Source organism: Castor canadensis, chromosome 9 (assembly GCF_047511655.1).
Source record: "Castor canadensis chromosome 9, mCasCan1.hap1v2, whole genome shotgun sequence".
NCBI classification, from domain to species: Eukaryota; Metazoa; Chordata; class Mammalia; order Rodentia; family Castoridae; genus Castor; species Castor canadensis.
Window position 1 is genome coordinate 136,065,432 of NC_133394.1, and position 22,935 is coordinate 136,088,366.

A 22,935-nucleotide genomic window follows, 5' to 3' on the forward strand; every position below is an offset into this window, starting at 1 on the left:
CCCTGAGTTCAAGCCCCAGGGCCACTGGAGGAAAAAAAAGCAGGCCTCCTCTCTGATTTTATTATACGTCATCAGTGGACTTTTGCTTCCCCTCAAATAAAATATTATATCTGAAAAAACATGGTCCATGTAACTTTTGCCAGGTGAGTAAGCTTTTGGACTTCTCAGGGGATATGTTGCCAGATGAGTCCTACACTTGTTTGTTCCAGGGCTTCGGACTGGAGACCTGGCTCCATTCTCTGTCGCTGATTAGTGTTCTGACTTTGGAAATAAATTGCTTTGATTTTTTTCGTTTGTCTGGTGAGAGAGCAGAGCTCACGCCTCCTAGCATGGGTGAGCACTGCGGGAGATGGCTCACGGGCAGCGTCTGCCAGGCAGCAGGCTCTCAAGGCCTCATCATCCCCTTTGCCATCCACCAGAAAGGCGTAAGGTACTGCACGAGTCAGCGTTCTCCAGGGAAACAGGCGGTAGGATGTATGCCTGCAGGCTGTTGTGAATGACACACACATACACACACACACACACACACACACACACACAGATTTATTGGCTCACACCCTTATGGGGCTGGCAAGTGTAAAATATGCAAGGCTGGCCAGCAGGTAGAAAGTCTGCCAGAAATTGGTGTTATGCTCCTGAGTCCAACGGTAGCCTGGAGGTAGAATTCCTTGATCTTTGGAGGATCTCAGTTTTGTTTTCAGCTGATTAGATAAAGCCCACATATCCGCTTTACTCCAATGTTAATCTGGTTTCAATGTTAATCACATCTAATACTCACTTCATAACCACATCTACACTGGTGTTTGACCAACTAACCATGGACTCACCAAATTGACACACAAAATTAACCATCATAGGTACATTATCTCCTACTTCAGAGAAAAATCTGACCCAGCCAGATGGAGCATTGGCTGAATCTTGGGTTAACCACACATTGTTTAACAATGACATAACAACAGAAAGTTTGTAGACTTGCCTTTTCACATTTCTAGCCCATCCACGAATCTATTCTTTCTTACATTTTTATTTTATTGTTGAATGAGCATGCAGTAGTAATACTAGGGGATTTCACTGTGGTAATTCCATAATGTGACAGTGTACTTTGAACAGGTTCACCCCATCCATTGTATTTCCTTTTTTTGGCTCCTTATGCAGCACAAGCTGGCTTTGAACTTGGGATTGTCCTGCCTCAACCACTCAAGTAGCTGAGATTATAGCTGTGAAGCACTAAAAAAAAAAAAAAAAGAAGAAAAAGAAAAGAAAAGTAACAAGAGCCAATCACCAACTTAACCCCCCAGAACCTACTAGATTCTTGAGGAAGGAAGTCTCGTAGCATGGTGGAAGCACTCTAGGCTGGAATCTCAGGTTCAAGTCCCCGCCGCCCCTCTGTTAGTGTGTGGCTTTAGGCAGATCTCTGAAAGTCCTCAAACTTCATCAGTTGCAAGTAACAATAAACACATCTGCTCTGCGGCTGCCCAGAAGAAACATGAGAACCATAGCAGGCTGCCATGGAGAAGGGCTATGTAAGTGAACCGTCAGGAGTCCTCGTATGACGCCTTATCCTACGAGGGACACAGAGCTCCAGTCAGACTCAACCACTCATTTGTACAAACCTACAACTGCACTCTGCCACAGTTTGACCTGACTCTAATATGTAGCAAGATCATCATTTGTGCTCTCAATTACAATTAATCATTCACTTTCCTGGAACTCAGAGTGGCTTTTCTAGATGCGGATTAAGTGTCCACGTTGTGTGAACATTAACCTTTGTTTTTTCCCTCTCTCAATAAATTTTCACACAGAAAGCATTTCATTGCACTTGAGCAGGGCTCAAAGCAGCAGGTCTCACAAATGCTTGCTGAGGAGAATTCATTCATTACAGAGATATTTATGAAGCCCTTGATCTGTGCTCTCGGCCCTGGATGGAGAGGGTGGTGACTTTAAGTGCTAAACCTGGTCATGCAGTAGAGTAGGTGTGTGGCAGACACTCACTATTTATTATGTGCTCATATGTTATTAAGTGACTATTTTTTTTTAAAAGAAAGACAGAATTTGTGTTTTAAAATAAGGACAAGGATGAACAAATGCTCCTCAGAACCTCAGCAGCCTTTGAAAAGTCCCCAGGCCTGTAGCCAGATGTCATCTCAATACCAGAAGACAGCCAGGGACCCAGAGCAGCAAGGACAGGAGGGTGGGTGAGTGAAGCAGTCATTCTTTGGAAAACCTTACCATCAAAGGAAATTGTCTTATGTTGTCTCTTAGAACACTTCACACTTCATCAGGAAGCTATAAAAACAATTACCAGGTCATTAATAAAGGTTATTATTTTTTTAAGATCCTCTCCCAGGATGACCTAAGCCTGTATTTCACAGAAGGCATACCCCGTAGTGAAACTGGGGGAGCTCTGAGTGGAAATGAGGGGGCCTGTTGGGACAGGGGGAGCTTCAAGCTTTCTGAGCCTCAGTTTCCTCAACCCTAGACAAGCCAGGAGACCCCTGTGTATCCCCTTGGGCTGTGAGAGGTTGAAATAAAATGGCTTGGAAAGGATGCCTGGCACCAGCCTGGCACCCAGAGGCACTCAGTGAATCCCATCCTTTCTTTCCCTGGCTCTCCGCTACCTGCATCTGGGGTCGCATATATGAATGGATGAGGCAAGAAAGATGGAGGTGGCCCTGGATGCATCAGGACGGACTAAGCTATGCTGCAGTAACAAGCTGGACCTCAGCAGCTGGAAGTAGCCAAGTTCACGTCTCACTCCATCAAATTTGACAATGCACTCCACCCACTGCCACCAGGCAGAAGCTCAGGCTGGCAGAAGCCCCATCCTAACATACAGCTCTTAGACTCTGGAGGGAGGGCAAAGGCCTCGTGAGCTCTGTACAAGCTCTCGATGTTTCTACTGGAAGTGGGGCAAGTTACTGCCCCTCTCACATTTCACTGGCCACAGTAAACCATGCTGCACACCTGAGGTGAATCAGGTGAGGATGTGTTGTCCATCACGGTGGCAAGAACTTGAGGGGGAAGAAAGCAGCAAAGCTTAGGAATTTGGACCCAACCTAGGGTCCATCCATAATAAAAAAAGAACAGGTGGAAACCTATCAAAAGTTTAAGCTTCAAATCTTGTCACATCAACTCAAGTTACTTTCTTTAACCAATATTTTCTTTTAAATATTTAAACTTGAGCCATCTAGCCCTTTTGGTTTTTAGTCTGTTTTTCAGATGGAATCTCACACATTTGCCCTGACCATCCTTGGATGGGTGTCCTCCTACCTGTACCTCCTGAATAGCTGGGATTACAGGCTCATGCCACCACACCCAGCTAGTTTTTAAGATAGGGTTTCACTAATCTTTTTCCCCAGGCTGGCCTTCACTCATGATCCTCTGCTTCCCCAGGCAACCTATTCTTATTTCACCTTCTCCATATGCTCACAAGGAGATAAGGGCACTGAAGCTCAGAGAGGGGACCTGATTTGTCCAAGGTCACAGGGCAAGGAAATGCCAAAAGTGGACCTGGAGCACCCCATAGCACCCCATGCTATTCTTCTGGGTGACACTCCAACTCTTTGTCCTCCCAGGGCTTCTGCCTCTCTCAGCTCCAGGTGCATCCATGCAATCGACAGTTCAGCCTGGCTGGTGGCCATTACTGTTACACTGTTTACATTAGAAAACAGAGACCCAGAGGGGTGACTAAAGGCTTCTCTTTTACCTACTGTGACCCTTGCCTCCTTATCCACAATTCTTTTTCAACAAATCATGGGCTGCTGTCCTGTCCTCCCCAACACCCTCCAGGAAGCTTTCCATAGGGAACTTATTTTTCTTTCACAGTCTCTTTGGAGGTGATAAGAGGTGGAGAGTTAACCCCAGAGAAAAGCTCATGAAAATAGAGGTGGGATAAAAAAATTACATTAAAAATGCATCGACTTCCTACGTGTTCAAGCTTTCATTTAAAAACATGACATCTCTCATTTTTGTTTAATGGTGCAAAATTTAATGCTCAATTCCAGGAAGAAAAAAGACACAATAAAACAAAAGTCAGTGTTAAGCGTGCTCAAAGGTAAATTTCTTGGTCTGGAAGTGTGGCTCAGTGGTAAAGTGCCTATCTGCCTAGCAAGCTTGAGGCCTTGAGCTTAAACCCCAGTATTGTCAAACAAACAAACAAAAGTAAAATTCAGCCAGGTGCTGGTGGCTCCTACCTGTAATCCAAGCTACTTGTGAGGCTGAGATCAGGAGAATGATGGTTCCAGGCTAGCCTGATCAAATAGTTCACAAGTCTCATCTCCAAAAAGTAGCCAGAGCAAAAAGGACTGGAGGTGTGGCTCAAGAGGTAGAGCGCCTGCTTTGCAAGAGCAAAGCCCTGAGTTCAAACTCTAGTCCCACCAAAAGAAAAACAGGTAAAAACTTTACGTAAAAACTGGGATGGCGTTTGCCTTGAACTAGAAGCCGAAGACATAGTTTACAGTTAGCCATGTTCCATGCATATCATAGTTGATACCCAATCAGTTTGACTTTTCCCTTTGAAGACGTTAAATGCTCATTCACAAACGAGTCAGTTTTTCTGAAGCTCATTGCCAAGGGACACCAGCATTTTCCAAGACACAGTGTGAATCGTGGGTCTTACCTACTTTTGTTAAGTTGCTTGGAGTGTAAGTAAAAAAATATCTACCAAAATTGGTTTAAACCCTAACAGTGTATTTTTCAGGTAATAAGTCTGAAACTATTGCATTCTAGTGTTAATTTAGCAACTCTGTGATGTCAGACTTCTGGGTCAGCTTCTCCAGAATTCTCTTGCTTGCTTGCTGTCTCATGGCCACAAGAATGCTGCATCAGCTCAAACAACCTATCTTCAGAGGACTTCATACTAAAAGAAATTCCAGCAATTCTAGGGCATGTTGCCATTTGACAGAGAGGATGCTTCATTCTCTTTACGTGAGTCCCAAATAAGAGGTCAGATTTGTGGACCAAGGACTTCCCCAAGTCTCTACAACTGTATATGGTTTCTTTTACTTGGAGAATAATCAACTGTGTAAGATGTTTCAACAAAAGGATTTTGTATTGAAGCAAATACAAGTTTAAGTAGAATTCCATCCTTTTTTTCCATGAAAAAAAATCTGCATGGCCCAGTGTCAGGATGGACATACATAATTTTGCCACACAAGGAGCCCTGGACTTTCTGGGTTGGGTATCCAATGTTCAGTGATAAGATTGAAACAAAGGGTCTATGGAAATTTGGCCATTATTTCTTTTCAGTGGTGTTTCCCACTTAGGCTGGTCCCAGGGTGAACAAAGCACAATTGCACATTCATAATGATGGGGGCTTCTCCCTCCTTCCTAGTAATGGAACACCTGGTAGTCTGTTATTCACCACACACAGTAGCATTCTTTCCATCCTTCCTCTGTTTGTGATGAAATCACACATCAAAAATAACTTCACAGGCTAGGGACATGACTCAAGTGGTAGAGCACCTGCTTAGCAAGCATGAGACCCTGAATGCAAACACCAGTACTGCAAAACAAACAAACAAAATTTAAAAAGAAACAAAAACATAACTTTACATTTAACAAGAGCATATTATTTCCATAAAGCCAATTTTTAAAAACCTAAATGAAAATACCTACCTTTCCACCAGGAGATCATTCATAAACGACAGAGTAAAAAACCCTGCTTGCAAACAATTCCCCTTTCCCATGTGGTGGGTGGTAACTATACTTTTCCTACGACTCAGTCCTGCCTCTAAGTGCCTCACCCTCACAGGGAAGTTAAAAGAAAGAGAGGCAGCTGCCTGCTCCCTTCCCGCTCCCCTCACCCAGGGGCAGATGAAACACATTTGGAGAACAGCAAGGGCGAGGGTCTTTGTGGATATACCTGGGAGAGGTGGAGATGTGTAGTCTGCAGAGAGAGACAGACTTGGTTTGGATGCAGTTCCCCACCATGGGAACTTTGGTAAATCAGTTTCTCTCCTTTCATTTATTTCCTGATCTGAACAAATGATGACATCACTGCCTCCAGTGGGATAAACATTTCAAAATTACCAAAATTGGTTCTGTGTTTGTGATTACAAGTGACCAAAGAACATTTTAGTATTTTAGTGACCAATGAGTCAGTGACCTCCCTGAGTTTCCACCAGAAGGTGTGTGGGGTCGGGGGGAGGAGCAATGACAAAGCCTGTTGTGAGGTTCTCACAGCATCTGCTTGATTTCATTGTAAACACACAGGAGGGGTCAGCGGAGCCTGGCCTGCCAACCTGGAGGCAGCAGGGCAAGGGAGAGCCTCAAGGCTCACATTTGTAGACAGCTTAGCCAACTGCCAAACCCTAGAAAAGGTTCTGCCACCCCCTGGCCCAGCTTCTGCAGGAGGGGTAGGCAAGGTGGGAAACTGCAACACTGGTGTCCTTGGACTCCACCAGACCAGATGGAGAAGCTATAGCCATGTGAAAGTCCATGCTGGTGACTCTGTGCTGGGCGAGTCTCTTCCCTCTCGCTTTCTCTTGCGCTGTCCAGGCACTCCATCTGCTTGTGTGTTTGTTTATTGCAATATCGTTAGCATGGGCAGAGGTCTATGTCACCAGCCACACCAGGAGAGGAGTTGGTGCCATCCACATTACTTTAGACAAGGTCTGGCTATGCAGCCCAGGCTAACCTTTAATTCAAGATCCTCCTGCCTCAGCATTCTGAGTGCTGGGATTACAAGCATGTGCTATGGCACCAGGCCAGGGTCATCCATTCTGAGCTGAGACCACTTGCAGTGAGATCAGACCCCAGCTGATCACTTTGTGGTTTGCTGGATTATAGTTGTATCTTCTCACTATATTGTTCATCTTTCTTACCGACACACTCTTCTAAACCCACTCATTGACTATATCCATTTCCACAAGTACATGGTTCTTTGTGTACGTATGGGTACCATCTTATGTACATCAGATACTGTGTTTGCTTCTTTGTTTCCTTGTGATGCTTCGGATCAAACCCAGGGCCTTGCCTGTGCACCATTTGGTGCATGTGAACTCTCTCTCTCTCTCTCTCTCTCTCTCTCTCACACACACATGCAGTAGCTCTACCACTGAGCTACATCCCTAGCCCTGTTTTTGCTTTAGTTATTTTTATAATACAGCCTTGCATATTTGCCCAGGGCCAGCCTCAGACTATGACCCTTCTACTTCTACTTCCCAGAAGCTGGGATGACAGGCATACACTACCACATCTAGCTTGTTGGTTGAAATGGGGGCTTGCTGACATTTTTCCCTCAGGGCTGGCCTTGAACCACGATCTTCCCAATCTCCAGTTCACTCTTCCGATAAGCAGGATCTGGATGATGGTGCTTCTCAGGTAGAATTGCTTATTGCTGAATCCCTGGGAAACCAGACAAAGATATTTCTCAAACTCTGACCCCTTTGCTATCAGCAGTGACTTGGGCCCATGGAGAATGCTATTTCCTCGTGCCAAATTGCAAAGATGCCTCTTGAGTTTCCCAAAATACCTCCTTTCTGGAGACTTCTCCGCCTCAGAGAGGAAGGGTGATGGGTCGAAACAGCTACTGAGTAGAAGGCAGCAGGCATTAGTCACGCGGGGAGGAGTTGCAGATAAATTTTAAGAGCTGCTGCAAACATGGAACCATAGGGTGTTCAGGGGCCATTTTTGTTTTAGCAGATATATCTCAGGATCTTTGAAGGAATGGTTGTGCTGCCAAGATGGCAATTAATCAACCCTCCAAGGTCGCCAGGGACGAGGTGGATTGGGCCCAGGCAACAGGGGCCTAGAGGAACTGGCTTTAATTAAAGGATTTGTGCAGTAATGGAATCTCAAATCCTTTGAGCAATGTTGCGTGAACTGGGCCTTTCAATCCCTGTGCGCATTTTCCACGGCTGCAAAAAAAGCGACAAACATCCCGACTGAGTTCAGGGAGGGAGGATATTGTTAACCCATTTGAAAACCCCACTGAAGAACACGCTATTGGGAAGCAAGCCTGAAAAAAAAAGAAGAGGGAAGCTGCACTCTGCAGCCTGGGGAAGGATGGTAATTCTGCAGACTTCTGTCATAAAGTCCTGATATGGTCATTTCTGATAACTTCCTAAGCATTTGACATTGTCAGCACCTCACCAACTGTCTTCATTTGGATTGTTGCTCGTGATTTTGATGAGATGGTTGATATCTGGGAATTCACAGTCCTGCAGTTTGTGAGACTGGCAGAATTCTGTCCCTAGATGTTTTCTTGACGTGCAAAATATTCTTGCAGGGCATTTGTTGGCTTTTGCAAAGGTCAGCTATCCTCCTTTGACCAGGTGCACACTCTCTGGGCCCTCTCTACACACAGCCTCACCTGACTGACTCTTGGAGATATTTTGAGTTTGTGATGATGCTGATCAGACCTCCCACCAAATCCACAGTCACCTCTTTTTTGTCATTTGGTGCATGTGAAACTCACACACACACACACACACACACACACACACACCTTCCTCATTCTCTCACAGTATGAATTACAGCCCAAAAAATAAGAGCAGGGAGAAATGCCACTTCCTAGTCACTAACAGGACTCCACCTGGCTGCCAATTGCCATACATCTTTTCTTGATTCCTATCACCAGGAAGCTCAGAGCTTCTGTGACAATTACTTGATCCTCCAAATCTTTTCAAAGAACTGTGATCTAGCTTTCAGACATCAGCTTTCTATTGGGTGCTGTTGTAAGGTTATCATTATGTGTTTAGAGAAACTGCTTTCAAATTCAAATATATTGTTTGATGTTTCTTATCAAAGCAACCTGCAGGCTGGGTATCCTCAGAGCTCAGACTGAGATAATAGTCTGCTTTCTCAATGAACAGATATGTACAGGAAACACATCTAGTCTGCTCAAGCTACCTAAAAAATACCACTGTCTCTTGGCCGAAACAATAGACATTTATTTTTCATAGTTCTTGAGGCTGGAAGTCTGAAACCAGGATGCCAGGATGCTTGTGTCCTGGTGAGGGTTTACTTCCTGGCTTGCAGATGGCTGCCTTCTCTCTGTCCTCACATGATGGGGACAAAGAACTCTCAGGTTCTCTTCTTATCAGGACACTAATCCTATTGTATTAGAGTTCTACTCTTTTGACTTCCTTTCTGCTTCGGTTAATTTTTTTGTTGTCCTATGATTTAATTTCTTTATCTCTTTATGTAGGTACTATAGGCTTTTGCTTTGTGGTTACAAAAGGCTTAAGACTCTTTTTTTGTTGTTTTTGGTGGGACTGGGTTTTGAACTCAGGGCTTCGTGCTTGCAAAGCAGGCACTCTACCACTTGAACCACACCTCTGGTGCATTTTTCTCAGGTTATTTTGGAGATGAGGGGTCTCTCAAACCATTTGCCTGGACTGGCTTGAACCATGTTTCTCCCAATTTCAACCTCCCAAGTAGCTAAGATTACAAGCATGAGCCACAGGCTAAGGCTTAAGACTTTTAAAATGAAAGCATCTTATATACAAGAGTCTACTTTAAGCTATTAACAACTTTTATCAAATAAAAAACTCTATCTTCTAACTTCTCTTCCACCTGCATTTTATGTTGATGTTAAAATTTAAATATTTATATTATATATTAATATGATAGTATAGCTATAGTTATTTTAATACTACTATTTTAATACTGTCCTTTAATTTTTATACTAGAAGTGATTTGTGCACAACCATTGTAGTATTAGCATATTACTAATTTAAGTATATTCTTACATTTATGGTGAGATTTATGCTTGCCTATGTTTTCATGTTGTTAAGTATCCTTTTGTTTCAACCTGGAGGACGTCCTCACCATTTCTTGAGGGGTAGGTTGAGTGGTGATCAATTCCTTCAGCTTTGGGGCTAAGGAAAGCTCTTTATTCCTCCTTCATTTCTAAAGGATGGCTTTGGCAGTCTGGATGGGCAGTTTTATTCTTCAGCACTTTTGCATAGATCATCCCACTTTCTCCTGGCCTGAAAGATTTCTGCTGAGAAAGCTATTGCATCCTTATGGAGGTTCCCTCATATATAATATGTTTCTTTTGTCTTTCTGCTTCTTTTGTCTCTCTGCTTCTCTTTGACTTTTGAGACTTCAGTTATGATGTGTGTCAGTCAAGATGTCCTAATGTTTGATCTTTTGGGGATTCTTTGAGACTCATAGATCTGTTCATTTTCCTTTTCCAGATCTGAGAAGTTTTCTGTGACTATTGGTTTAAACAAGCTATTTTTCCCCTTTGTCTTTCTGTTCTTTCCCTCTAAATTCCCAGATGCATATGTTGGTTCACTTGATCCTGTAAATATCCCATAAGTCCTATAGGCTTTCTTCATTATTTTTCATTTTGTTTTCTTTTTGATCCATTGTCTGAACAGTTTCAAGTGACCTGTCTTTGAGTTTGTCAATTGCTTCCCCAGCTTGATGAGGTCTCTCTATGGAATTGTTTACTTCAGCCATTGTGTTCTTCACCTCCAGAATTTCTGTTTTGATCATTTTTATAGTTTCTATTTCTTTGTTAAAGTTACAATTGTGTTACAAAGGTAGCTGTGTGAAGTGATGGATATGTTACTTAGTTCGATTACAGTAACTATTTAAAAATATTTATTATATCAAATCATCCTTTTGTATACATTAATATATACAACTTTTACTTGTCAATTTTACCTCAGTGAAACTGGAAAAATATCAAAGAGAAAAAAGAGACATTGTAGGGCTTTTCTGCTGCTATTGTCTCTTTTTTTATGGTACTGAGATTGAACTCAGGGTAGGAATGCACTCTACACCACTCTGCCAGCACTTGCCTCTATCTTTTTATAGTCATGTTTTAGTGAAACTAGCTTGAGTGATTTTCTGTTATTAAATACTAAGAACTCCATCAGACAGAACCTCATGGTTGGTTTTGTTTATTTGTTTTGAGACAAGGTCATGATATGTAGTTCAGGCTGGCCTCAAACTCACAATCCTCCTGCCTCAGTCTCCTAAGTGCTAGGATTTCAGATGTGTACTTATGCCCAGCAGAATCTCAGTTTTTAATAGCCTGAAGCTGATTGTGGTTATTGAGCGAGCAGTAGTTGGTTTAAATGATAATGACTGGCTTCCACTTTCTGGAAGATACAGTAGATATACTTGTCCCTATTCCATCCTCCTTAAGTTCAATTAAAAACCCTACATATTATGTGAATAAACATAAGAAGTCTCTGAAAAGGCAGAGAAAAGAAGGCAGACTGACCAGAGAACTTGGGAGTCCAAAGAATGACATGGTGATGAGTTTTCTGGCTTTCATTTTTGCTTCATGTATCCCAGACTGTATACTGGAGAAATTAGAAACCCAAAAATGTCCATAAGGACAGACAGACAGAAGAGCTACGAAGAAACTTTCTGTCACTAGCCAAATGACCAGAACAGGAAAGCCAAACAAATCATAAAAATTTTAAACTATAACTGCTCTATGCTAGTCAAAAACCACAAGGCCAAAAACAAGCCCATCAAACAAAAAGCACTGCGGTCCACCCACACTCCATAACAAAGCAAGAACCTAGATTCCCACTTTTGCCAGCTTGTAGAGAAGGGCCCCAACTTCCCTCATAGGTAGAATCAGAGAAGGCCAAGAAGGAGCTTCAGGGTTAATCAACAGTATCAGGCAGTAACAACCCCTACTCTGTAGGATCAGCACAGATTCACCAACACAGCCATAAGGAGGTGCCCCCCATGCTTGCTCAGATTGAGTCAGAGAAGAGCTATAGCATCAGGACCCCCAACATCAGTCAGTGGTGACAAGTCCACTCACCCACAGGGTCAGTGAGAGCCACAAGGTGCCCACCCCAGTCAGGTAACACTTCAAGCATATTGATACACATAAATTAGAAGTAAAAAACATGGATGGGCTGGAGGTGTGGCTCAAGTGGTAGAGTACTTGCCTAACAAGCGTTAAGCTCTGAGTTCAAGCCCCAGTACCAAAAATAGCAAGAAAAAATATAAACATGGAAAAAGATATTCCATTTAATCAAGTGAAATAAAAAGAACTTAGATGTGGCTACACTAATATATCAGATCAAGTACACTTCAAAGTGAAGACATTTTCCAGGGAAAGAGAATATCACATCATGATAACAGCCCTAATCCATCAAGAATATGTAGAAATCCTAAATGTGTATGTGCCAAACAACAGAACTGCACATACGTGATACTGACTGAATTGACGGGAGAAACAGACAAATCCACAGTAATAATTACAGATTTCAACCACATCTCTCTCAATAATTGATAGCAATGAAAGAGAAAATCAGGATGTTTCTAGAACTCACCAATACCACCAAGCCACAGGGTCTAATTTTACCCCAAACACCAGAAGATAGATTATTTCAATTATCCATAGAGCATATTCCAAGGTTGGCCATAACCAAGACCATTAAAAACAAACAAAACTCAATATGAAAAAAGTGAAATCACGCTGTGTTCTCTGACCTCAATGAAGTCAAACCAGAAATCAATGATAGAAAAATAAAAGGAGCATCTCAAACCACTGGTGCCTGAGTTGGCATGAGTTGACCGAGCAAAGTACCACCAACCAGGTATCTGAAACAAGAACTGTTTATTTTCTCACGATTCTGGAGTTAAAAGCCTGAAATCAAAGCACTGGCAAGGTTGGTCTCTTCTGAGACTTCTCCCTTTGGCTTATAGATGACGATCTTTCTTCTCTGTTTCACACTATCTTCCCTGTGTCCTCGTCTGCTCCTTACTTTCTCTTTGAAAAAGTGCATCAGTAATAGTGGTTTAGAACCTACCTTAACATCTTTATTGTAACTTTTCTTTTTAAGGGCCTATTTAGAAATACAGTCACTTTCTGCAGTCCTGAGTTAGGACTTCAACATAGGACTTGAACAAAATCTGTGGAACTTGCTAAACCAGTGCTGAGAGGGAAATTTATAGCACTAAATGCTTGAGAAAAGAGAGAAAGCCTCAAAGGAATCACATGAGCTCTTATTTCAAGAAACTGGGGGGAGAGGGGGAGAGAAAGAATTAAACCAAAAGCAAGCAGAAGAACAAACAATGATGAACAGAAATCAGTGAAAACAGAAAAACAATAGAGAAAAATCAATGAAACAAGATGATTTTTTTAAATCAATAAAATTAACACAAGACTGACAAGGAAGAAAAGAGAAATTATAGAAAAGAATAATATCAAAAATGAAACAAGGTTTATTACTACAGATCCTACAGTCCTTGAAAAGACAGTAAGATGACATTATGAACAACTCAACACAGAGGTTTGACTTTCACAAAGGTACAAAATCAGTTCAATGGTGGCAGTATGGTGTTTTCAACAAATGGTGCTGGGACAACTGGATGTTGGTTGACTAAAAAAGAAAAAAAACCAAATTTCATATTTCATGCAAAAGTAACTCAAGTGCATCATGCAGTTACTTAAATGTAAAATTATAAAACTTTTAGAGAATGCCATAAGAAAAAGAAGAATTTTTAGACATGTCTCTAAAAGCACAACCTATAAAGTGAAAAATTGATCAATTGCACTTCATTAGAATTTAAAACTTTTGCTTGAACAAGACTTTGTTTAAGAGGTAAAAGATAAGCTACAGACTAGGAAGAAATGTTGCAAACCACACAGGTCTCATTTCTAGAATCAGATGATCCTCAGTTTATGATGGAGTTACATCCTGATAAGCCCACTGTAAGTTAAAACATTTTAAGTAAAAAATGTTTACAGTAAAGACACCTGCATGCCAATGTTTATTGCAACATTTTTCACAAAATCTAAACTATGGAAATAGCCAAGATGCCCCACTACTGATGAATGAATTAAGAAATGTGGCATTTATATTCAATGGAATTTTATTCAGCCACAAAGAAGAATGAAATTTTGTCATTTGCAGGTAAATGGATGGAACTGGAGAACATCATCTTAAGTTCACCAGGTTCAGAAAGCCAAAAGCTGAATGTTTTCTCTCATATGTGGAATATAGACCCAATACAAATACAAGCAATGTTATAAAAAACAGGTCTTGCTAAGGGGAAGTTACTAATGAGAGATGGAGGATAAAAGAAGGAAGCTAAGAAGGTGAATACAGTTTTTGTACTTCTTGTACAAGAATGAATATATAGTTTTTAAACCTATTGAAATTGCCATAAGACAGGACTATAGCAGAAAGAAGAAAAGTAGAGGGGATGAACCAGTTCAGGTTATAATACATATATACATGGAAATGTCACAATGAAACACACTGTATAACTACCTTAAACAAACAAAAAACGTCTTTTTTCAAAAAAAGAGAACAGAAAGGTAAAACAGGTCCTGCAGGGAAGATGGTACCTATGGGAGGGAGTGGGATATAAGGAAAAGGTGTAGGAAGGTGAATATGGAGGAAATATTTTGTACTCATGTAGGGAAATGGAAAATTGAGACCTGCTGAAACCATTCCAGGAATGGGGGAGCAAGATAAAGGAGAATGATGGAGGGGGTGAATTAGACCATTGTCTATTGTAAGAGTTTTTGTGTCACAATGTACCTCAGAACAACAAAATATGATAATAAAGATAAAAATAAAACAATGTGTTTAGTTAATCATGTGAGGATCACTATTTGATTCTACAGTTGGGCAAAATCTTCCAACATAAAACCTATTTTATAACAAGGTGCTGAATATTTCATGTATCCACACAGATGTATGGTCTGTAGGCACGATAGGATGTGAAACACAATATCTAGAAATGCTACAGACACTGTATATTGTAGAGGGTTGGGTTTTTGCCCTCACGATTGCCTGTTGACTGAGAGCTGAACTCACCACTCATGCCTGGCATCATGAGACAGTACAAGACTGCACATCACGAGCCTGGGAAAAGACCAAAATTCAAAATATGAAATACAGTTTTTACTGAATTTTTATCAAATTCACACCATCATAAAGCTGAAAAATTGTTAAGTGAAACCATTGTAAGTCAGGAACCATCTGTCTAAAAGGAACTCTCAAAACTCAATATTAAAAAATTTAATTAGACAACAGGCAAAACCTGAAGAAATAGTTCACCAAAGAAAATATACAAACGGCAAATAAGCATGGGTGTTCCACGTGACTGGCCATCGGAGAAATGCAGATTAAAACAGTGAGCTCCCACTGCATGCCAGGTAAAGGAGCCGAGAAAAAGACTCCTGAAGATGCGGAGAAGCTTTTATGCACCACTGAGGGGCAGGTAAAATGCACAGCCACTTGAGGAAATAGTGTGACAGTTTCAAAAAAAGAAAAGAAAAAGGGAAAGGAAACACACCATGTGCTCCAGGAGTCTTAGACATTTGCCCCAGAGATGTAAGACCTTGTGCCTGCACAAAAACCAGATCTTGATTATTCACAGCTGTTTACACCGGCCCCAAACTGGAAACAGCCAAAAAATGTGCTTCAATCAATGAACAGTTGAACAGACTGGGGTATATCTATTCTGTGGAACAGAATGAGAGGAATTAAGTATTATTATGTGCAACACCTAAGATATATGTCAAGGGCATGGGGTAAAAAATAGTCTTGAAAGGACATGTGTACTAGACGATGTTTTAGAGACATCCTGGAAATGACAAAGTAGTGGAGATGTAAAACACTCGGGGAGCAGGGGGGAGGGATACTGAGGTGGGTCAGGGACGACTAGGTGTCAGAAGAGTCTGGAAGAGTTAGGGATTGTGATCATAGCGGTGAATGTACAAATTACACAAATGATAAAATGACAGAGAGCTACGCACACTCATGTACCAAGGTCGGCTTCTTAGTTTTCTCTAGTTAGTTCCATTTTGGAGCCACTGGGGGAAGCTGGGGGAAGGGTACACAGCACCTTCCTGTATTCTCTTTGAAACTTCCTGTAAATATGTAATTATTTAAATGAAAGGTTTACAGCAGGGTTATTTAATATCTCATAGGTGCAAGAGTGCTGGAGAATGGACTTGGTGAGAAGGACCAAAGCCAAGTGCAGACTAGAAACCTGATCAGAGGGAGAAATGCAGCCGTGTCTGTGTTCACAGGACACTACAGTTTGCACCACTAATTCCTCGGTGCCTATAGCCTCCAATGCATGTGGGGAAGGGAGAGAAAATGGAGTGAAAACACCACATGATAGATTCTGATTGGTCGCCCTAAGGTGACATATTGGTCTCTCCAGAAAGGAGGCTGGAAAGCCAATGCCCACCTTCAGTGTCTTGGGCGGGAAGTGATCTGTGACTCATAATGATACTCAGAGTGAGAAATCCCCCCAAACAAACTGCATGCAGATGCTGGCTGTGGCTGGCTGTGCAAACCAGTGGTCGGTGTTCATCTCAAGTCCTGACCGATGAGACCTCTTCCTAAGTCTCACTGCCTCTAATTACCCATCTCTGCAGGTGACCTTGACCTGAAGATTCACATGTGAGCCTAACGCTAGCAAGTCACAGAACTGTGACTTGAATCAGGTTAGATTAGATCTTGAACTCTCAATCCCTTCATTGCCAAGTGTTCAACATGGGAGAAGGAGCACGACTTTGTAATTGATGCATTTTGTTTTATTTATTCAGTTCTTTATTTTAAAAGTCATTTTGTTGCATGGTTTAGAAGTTAAGGTGTGTTCATCCCAGCAGACTTGGAAGTTTATGTAGCAAAGAGAAACATGACCAATGAACATTCATATATAAAGGCAGGAACAGATTTGCAAGTGTGCTAGAAGGGTGACTATGTAAAATAAACTAGGGAGAAAAACAAAAACCACCAAGACAGCATGAGTGCTTGTGAGAGCAGTGAGACACTGTTTATTTTTAAATGTTCTCTATTTCAGAACAACCGAATTATACCTGCAAGCTGAAAAACTTACTGAAACTGTATTGCATTTGAACTTGGGACCCTTGGTGGGGTTTTTTTGTGCATGTGTGTGTAGTTTTGTTCTTCTTTATGCATCCCCTTTGATGAGACAACTACAGAACAACATCGGAGGCACCATCTCCAGGATTGGAGACTGAGACTTCACTGCATTTGAACTTGGAGGTTTTTTGGTTTTTTGGTTTTTTAAAATTTTCTGTTTTTTCATTTTATTTTAATACATTTTTATAAATAGATTTTTCTTTCATTTACTTATTTTTTATTTTTATTCTAACCTTTATTTTTTTTAGTTTTGATTTTCAATCCTCTCTGTCTCTCTAATGTCTGTTCAGCTTACTGTCGATTAGTACACTAAAGCTCCCTGTTTATACCTTTGAAATATTCTTGTCTGACACCTTGTTCTGTTTTCTCCCTCCAGTCTGTGTATTTGTTTTTCCCATTTCTTTAACTTCTTGCTTTCCATCTCAGCTCACCCTTCCATTCTAAATATTACCATTGTTATTATTACAAGCTAGAAAATACTTAATTGCACACAGTACAGGGACAGTAACAACACCAAAGACAATGACCGGAAGACAGAAAAAACATTGAAACCAGTTTCCCCACAGCAAAAAATTAGTACAGGAACCAGAGGGGAATGAAGAAAACAGGTACTCAGATCCAGACTCCAACAAAATGAAGATAAACTATGCCAAAGGACCCAATGAAGCCCACAAGAATAATTTAAAAGAAGACGTACTACAGGTACTCAATTATAGAGATGATACTAGATAGGGTCAACCAAAATGTACAGGAGACACTCAAGAAATTCCAAGACAACAAAAATAGAGAATTTGAAAAAACATTATCATCAATAGATAGGTCATCCAAACAAAAAATCAATAGAGAAATCCAAGATCTAAAATATGCAATAGATCAAATGGACCTAGTTGATGTCTACAGAACATTTCATCCAACTTCTACACAATATACATTCTTCTCAGCAGCCCATGGAACCTTCCCCAAAATAGATCATATCCTAGGGCACAAAGCAAGTCTCAGCAAATATAAGAAAATAGAAATTATACCGTGCATACTATCTGATCACAATGCAGTAAAAGTAGAACTCAACAACAAAAGTAAAGACAAAAAATATGCAAACAGCTGGAAACTAAATAACTCATTACTTAATGAAGAATGGATCATCAATGAAATAAAAGAGGAAATTAAAAAGTTCCTGGAAGTTAATGAAAATGAAAACACAACCTATCAGAACCTATGGGACACAGCTAAGGCAGTCCTGCGAGGAAAGTTTATAGTCATGAGTGCATATATTAAATAGACTGAAAGATCCCAAATCAATGACCTAATGCTATATCTCAAACTCCTAGAAAAACAAGAACAAGCAAATCCCAAAACAAATAGAAGGAGAGAAATAATAAAAATAAGAGCTGAAATCAACGAAATAGAAACCAAAAAAACCATACAAAGAATTAATGAAACAAAAAGTTGGTTCTTTGAAAAAATAAACAAGGTCGATAGACCCCTGGCAAACCTGACTAAAATGAGGAGAGAAAAAACCCAAATTAATAGAATTAGGAATGCAAAAGGGGAGATAACAACAAACACCATGGAAGTCCAGGAAATCATCAGAGACTACTTTGAGAACCTATATTCAAATAAATTTGAAAATCTTAAAGAAATGGACAGATTTCTAGATACATATGAGCATCCAAAACTGAACCAAGAGGACATTAATCACCTGAATAGATCTATAACACAAAATGAAATTGAAGCAGCTATCAAGAGTCTCCCCAAAAAGAAAAGTCCAGGACCTGATGGATTCTCTGATGAATTCTATCAGACCTTTAAACAAGAACTGATACCAACCCTCCTTAAGCTGTTCCATGAAATAGAAAGGGAAGGAAAACTGCCAAACACATTTTATGAAGCCAGTATTACACTTATCCCCAAACCAGGCAAAGACACCTCCAAAAAGGAGAACTATAGGCCAATCTCCTTAATGAACATTGACGCAAAAATCCTCAACAAAATAATAGCAAACCGAATTCAACAACACATCAAAAAGATTATTCACCACGACCAAGTAGGCTTCATCCCAGGGATGCAGGGGTGGTTCAACATATGAAAATCAATAAATGTAATAAACCACATTAACAGAAGCAAAGACAAAAGCCACTTGATCATCTCAATAGATGCAGAAAAAGCCTTTGATAAGATCCAACACCATTTCATGATAAAAGCTCTAAGAAAACTAGGAATAGTAGGAAAGTACCTCAACATTATAAAAGCTGTATATGACAAACCTACAGCCAGCATTATACTTAACGGAGAAAAACTGAAACCATTCCCTCTAAAATCAGGAACCAGACAAGGATGCCCACTATCTCCACTCCTATTCAACATAGCACTGGAATTCCTAGCCAGAGCAATTAGGCAAGAAGAAGGAATAAAAGGAATATAAATAGGTAAAGAAACTGTCAAAATATCCCTATTTGCAGATGACATGATCCTATACCTTAAAGACCCAAAAACCTCTTCTCAGAAGCTTCTAGACATCATCAATAGCTATAGCAAGGTAGCAGGATATAAAATCAACATAGAAAAATCATTAGCACTTCTATACACTAACAATGAGCAAACAGAAAAAGAATGTATGAAAACAATTCCATTTACAATAGCCTCAAACAAAATCAAATACCTAGGTGTAAACCTAACAAAAGATGTGAAAGACCTCTACAAGGAAAACTATACACTTCTGAAGAAAGAGATTGAGGAAGACTATAGAAAGTGGAGAGATCTCCCATGCTCATGGATTGATAGAATCAACATAGTAAAAATGTCTATTCTCCCAAAAGTAATCTACATGTTTAATGCAATTCCCATCAAAATTCCAATGACATTCATTAAAGAGATCGAAAAATCTACTGTGAAATTTATATGGAAACACAGGAAGCCACGAATAGCCAAAGCAATACTCAGTCAAAAGAACAATGCAGGAGGTATCACAATACCTGACTTCAAACTATATTACAAAGCAATAACAATAAAAACAGCATGGTACTGGCACAAAAACAGACATGAAGACCAGTGGAACAGAATAGAGGACCCAGATATGAAGCCACAAAACTATAACCAACTTGTCTTTGACAAAGGAGCTAAAAATATACGATGGAGAAATAGCAGCCTCTTCAACAAAAACTGCTGGGAAAACTGGTTAGCAGACTGCAAAAAACTGAAACTAGATCCGTGTATATCATTCTATACCAATATTAACTCAAAATGGATCAAGGATCTTAATATCAGACCACAAACTCTTAAGTTGATACAGGAAAGAGTAGGAACTACTCTGGAGTTAGTAGGTATAGGTAAGAACTTTCTCAACAAAACCCCAGCAGCACAGCAACTAAGAGATAGCATAGATAAATGGGACCTCATAAAACTAAAAATCTTCTGTTCATCAAAAGAAATGGTCTCTAAACTGAAGAGAACACCCACAGAGTGGGAGAAAATATTTGCCGGCTATACATCAGACAAAGGACTGATAACCAGAATATACAGGGAACTTAAAAAACTAAATTCTCCCAAAACTAATGAACCAATAAAGAAATGGGCAAGTGAACTAAACAGAACTTTCTCAAAAGAAGAAATTCAAATGGCCAAAAAACACATGAAAAAATGCTCACCATCTCTAGCAATAAAGGAAATGCAAATTAAAACCACACTAAGATTCCACCTCACCCTTGTTAGAATAGCCATCATCAGCAACACCACCAACAACAGGTGTTGGCGAGGATGCGGGGAAAAAGGAACCCTCTTACACTGTTAGTGGGAATGTAAACTAGTACAACCACTCTGGAAAAAAATTTGGAGGCTACTTAAAAAGCTAAACATTGATCTACCATTTGATCCAGCAATACCACTCTTGGGGATATACCCAAAAGACTGTGACACAGGTTACTCCAGAGGCACCTGCACACCCATGTTTATTGTGGCACTATTTACAATAGCCAAGTTATGGAAACAGCCAAGATGCCCCACCACTGATGAATGGATTAAGAAAATGTGCTATCTATACACAATGGAATTTTATGCAGCCATGAAGAAGAACGAAATGTTATCATTCGCTGGTAAATGGATGGAATTGGAGAACATCATTCTGAGTGAGGTTAGCCTGGTCCAAAAGACCAAAAATCGTATGTTCTCCCTCATATGTGGACATTAGATCAAGGGCAAACACAACAAGGGGATTGGACTTTGAGCACATGATAAAAGCGAGAGCACACAAGGGAGGGGTGAGGTAGGTAAGACACCTAAAAAACTAGCTAGCATTTGTTGCCCTTAACACAGAGAAACTAAAGCAGATACCTTAAAAACAACTGAGGCCAATAGGAAAAGGGCAACAGGTACTAGAGAAAAGGTGAGATCAAAAAGAATTAACCTAGAAGGTAAGACACACACACAGGAAATTAATGTGAGTCAACTCCCTGTATAGCTATCCTTATCTCAACCAGCAAAAACCCTTGTTCCTTCCTATTATTGCTTATACTCTCTCTACAACAAAATTAGAAATAAGGGCAAAATAGTTTCTGCTGGGTATTGAGGGGGTGGGGGGGAGAGGGAGGGGGCGGAATGGTGGTAAGGGAGGGGGTGGGGGCAGGGGGGAGAAATGACCCAAGCCTTGTATGCACATATGAATAATAAATGAAAAAAAAATTAAAAAAATGTTCTCTATTTCAAAATTTCCTAGGATTTTAAATAAATTAAAGCAATGCAAAACGTTCCCCCCAAATAAACCTTGACTTACTTGCTTTGAATCTCTGGCATTTGAGGAACCACAGAGAAAAAAATTTTTATAAAAAACAAAAAAACTTGTGAACAGCTTGTGTTTTATTCATTTTCATTGTATCAAAATTTCAAGGAATGTATCTTGATTATGCTCATAAAATCTTGTCTTCACCAAGGAAGAAAGGACACAAGGAAGGAGAGAAGAAAAGGGAGACGGGAGGGAAGGAGGGAAGGGGGCAAGGAGAGGAGGAGATGAATTTTGTTGGAGAACTGTTACATTTCATTGTTTTGTTTGGGATTGCTAAACTAGTCCACAACACCAATCCTGCCCCAGTGTGCGTGTTACTCCCACCTCTGAGGTGTGCTGTGGGTCCCCCAGGGCAGGGCGCCATGAATACAGAGCAGGAATCTCCGACTTTCAAGCCTGTGAGTTGATCCTGGCCAAGGCCTCCTGGTATCAATCTGGGGATTTGAAGCCACCTGCGCTGCCAGACTAGTGCTCCTCTGCACTTCACCACTGGTCATCTCTCCTGTCCCTATTTTGTGACTTGGGGTGACTGCAAAATGGAACAGACAACCTATATCACATATGTACATGGCTGTCACTGCCCATTGTTGTAGCAATAGTGCATTTGCTCACCATGCTTGTTCATGCTTCTATCCAGTGTCCAGTCCAAAGTCCCATCTACGGTCCTGCCTCTGCATGCCCCACTTCCCCCCTCAACTTACCCATCTCATCCATGGCACCATCTCCTGTCACTTGTCCACATCAGAATTCAAGGTGGCCACCCTAGACAGGCGCTGTACTGCTTGAGCCATTCTGTCAGCCCAAGGTGCCTCCCTAAAGTCTCTCTCCAAATCCATCATTGGTGACTGTCATTTCTCCATCATTGGTGACTTGTGAATACCTGATGTTCCCAGAGTCCATGTGGGGAGGTGGTGCACAACAGCCCACGTGCCTGGCCTCTCATCTTGGGTCATAATGGACCCTACATCACAGGGCTTGTGAAGATACCACGTAACCCACAAAAAGCACTTTAAACACCACTGCTCGGGCCACTTAGGCATCATTGTTATTATGAGGTCCACTGCTCCACGCCAGTCCAAGCCACCTTCTGTGCTCAGGCTATAGTCTCTTAATAAGTGTCCCAACTTCTGTTCCTGCCTTCAATCCTTTCACACACAATAGCCAGAGATGATTAATATGTAAAAATAAGTATCCTTTCACCACCAAGAACCTTCTGATGGCTTCCCATTGTACGTGGATGAAAATCGAGACCCTTGGCCCTGGCTTACAAATCCCCACATGAGGTCACCTTGGACTATGACCTTTTCCTCCCTACAA

At 40.8% G+C, this 22,935-nt stretch overlaps 1 pseudogene; it reads left to right on the forward strand.

Moving 5' to 3' along the window:
* Positions 1-329: 329 nt before the first annotated feature.
* The window catches only part of LOC141410824 (glucosamine-6-phosphate deaminase 1-like), a 45,738-nt pseudogene continuing 23,132 nt past the window's right edge, over positions 330-22,935 (forward strand).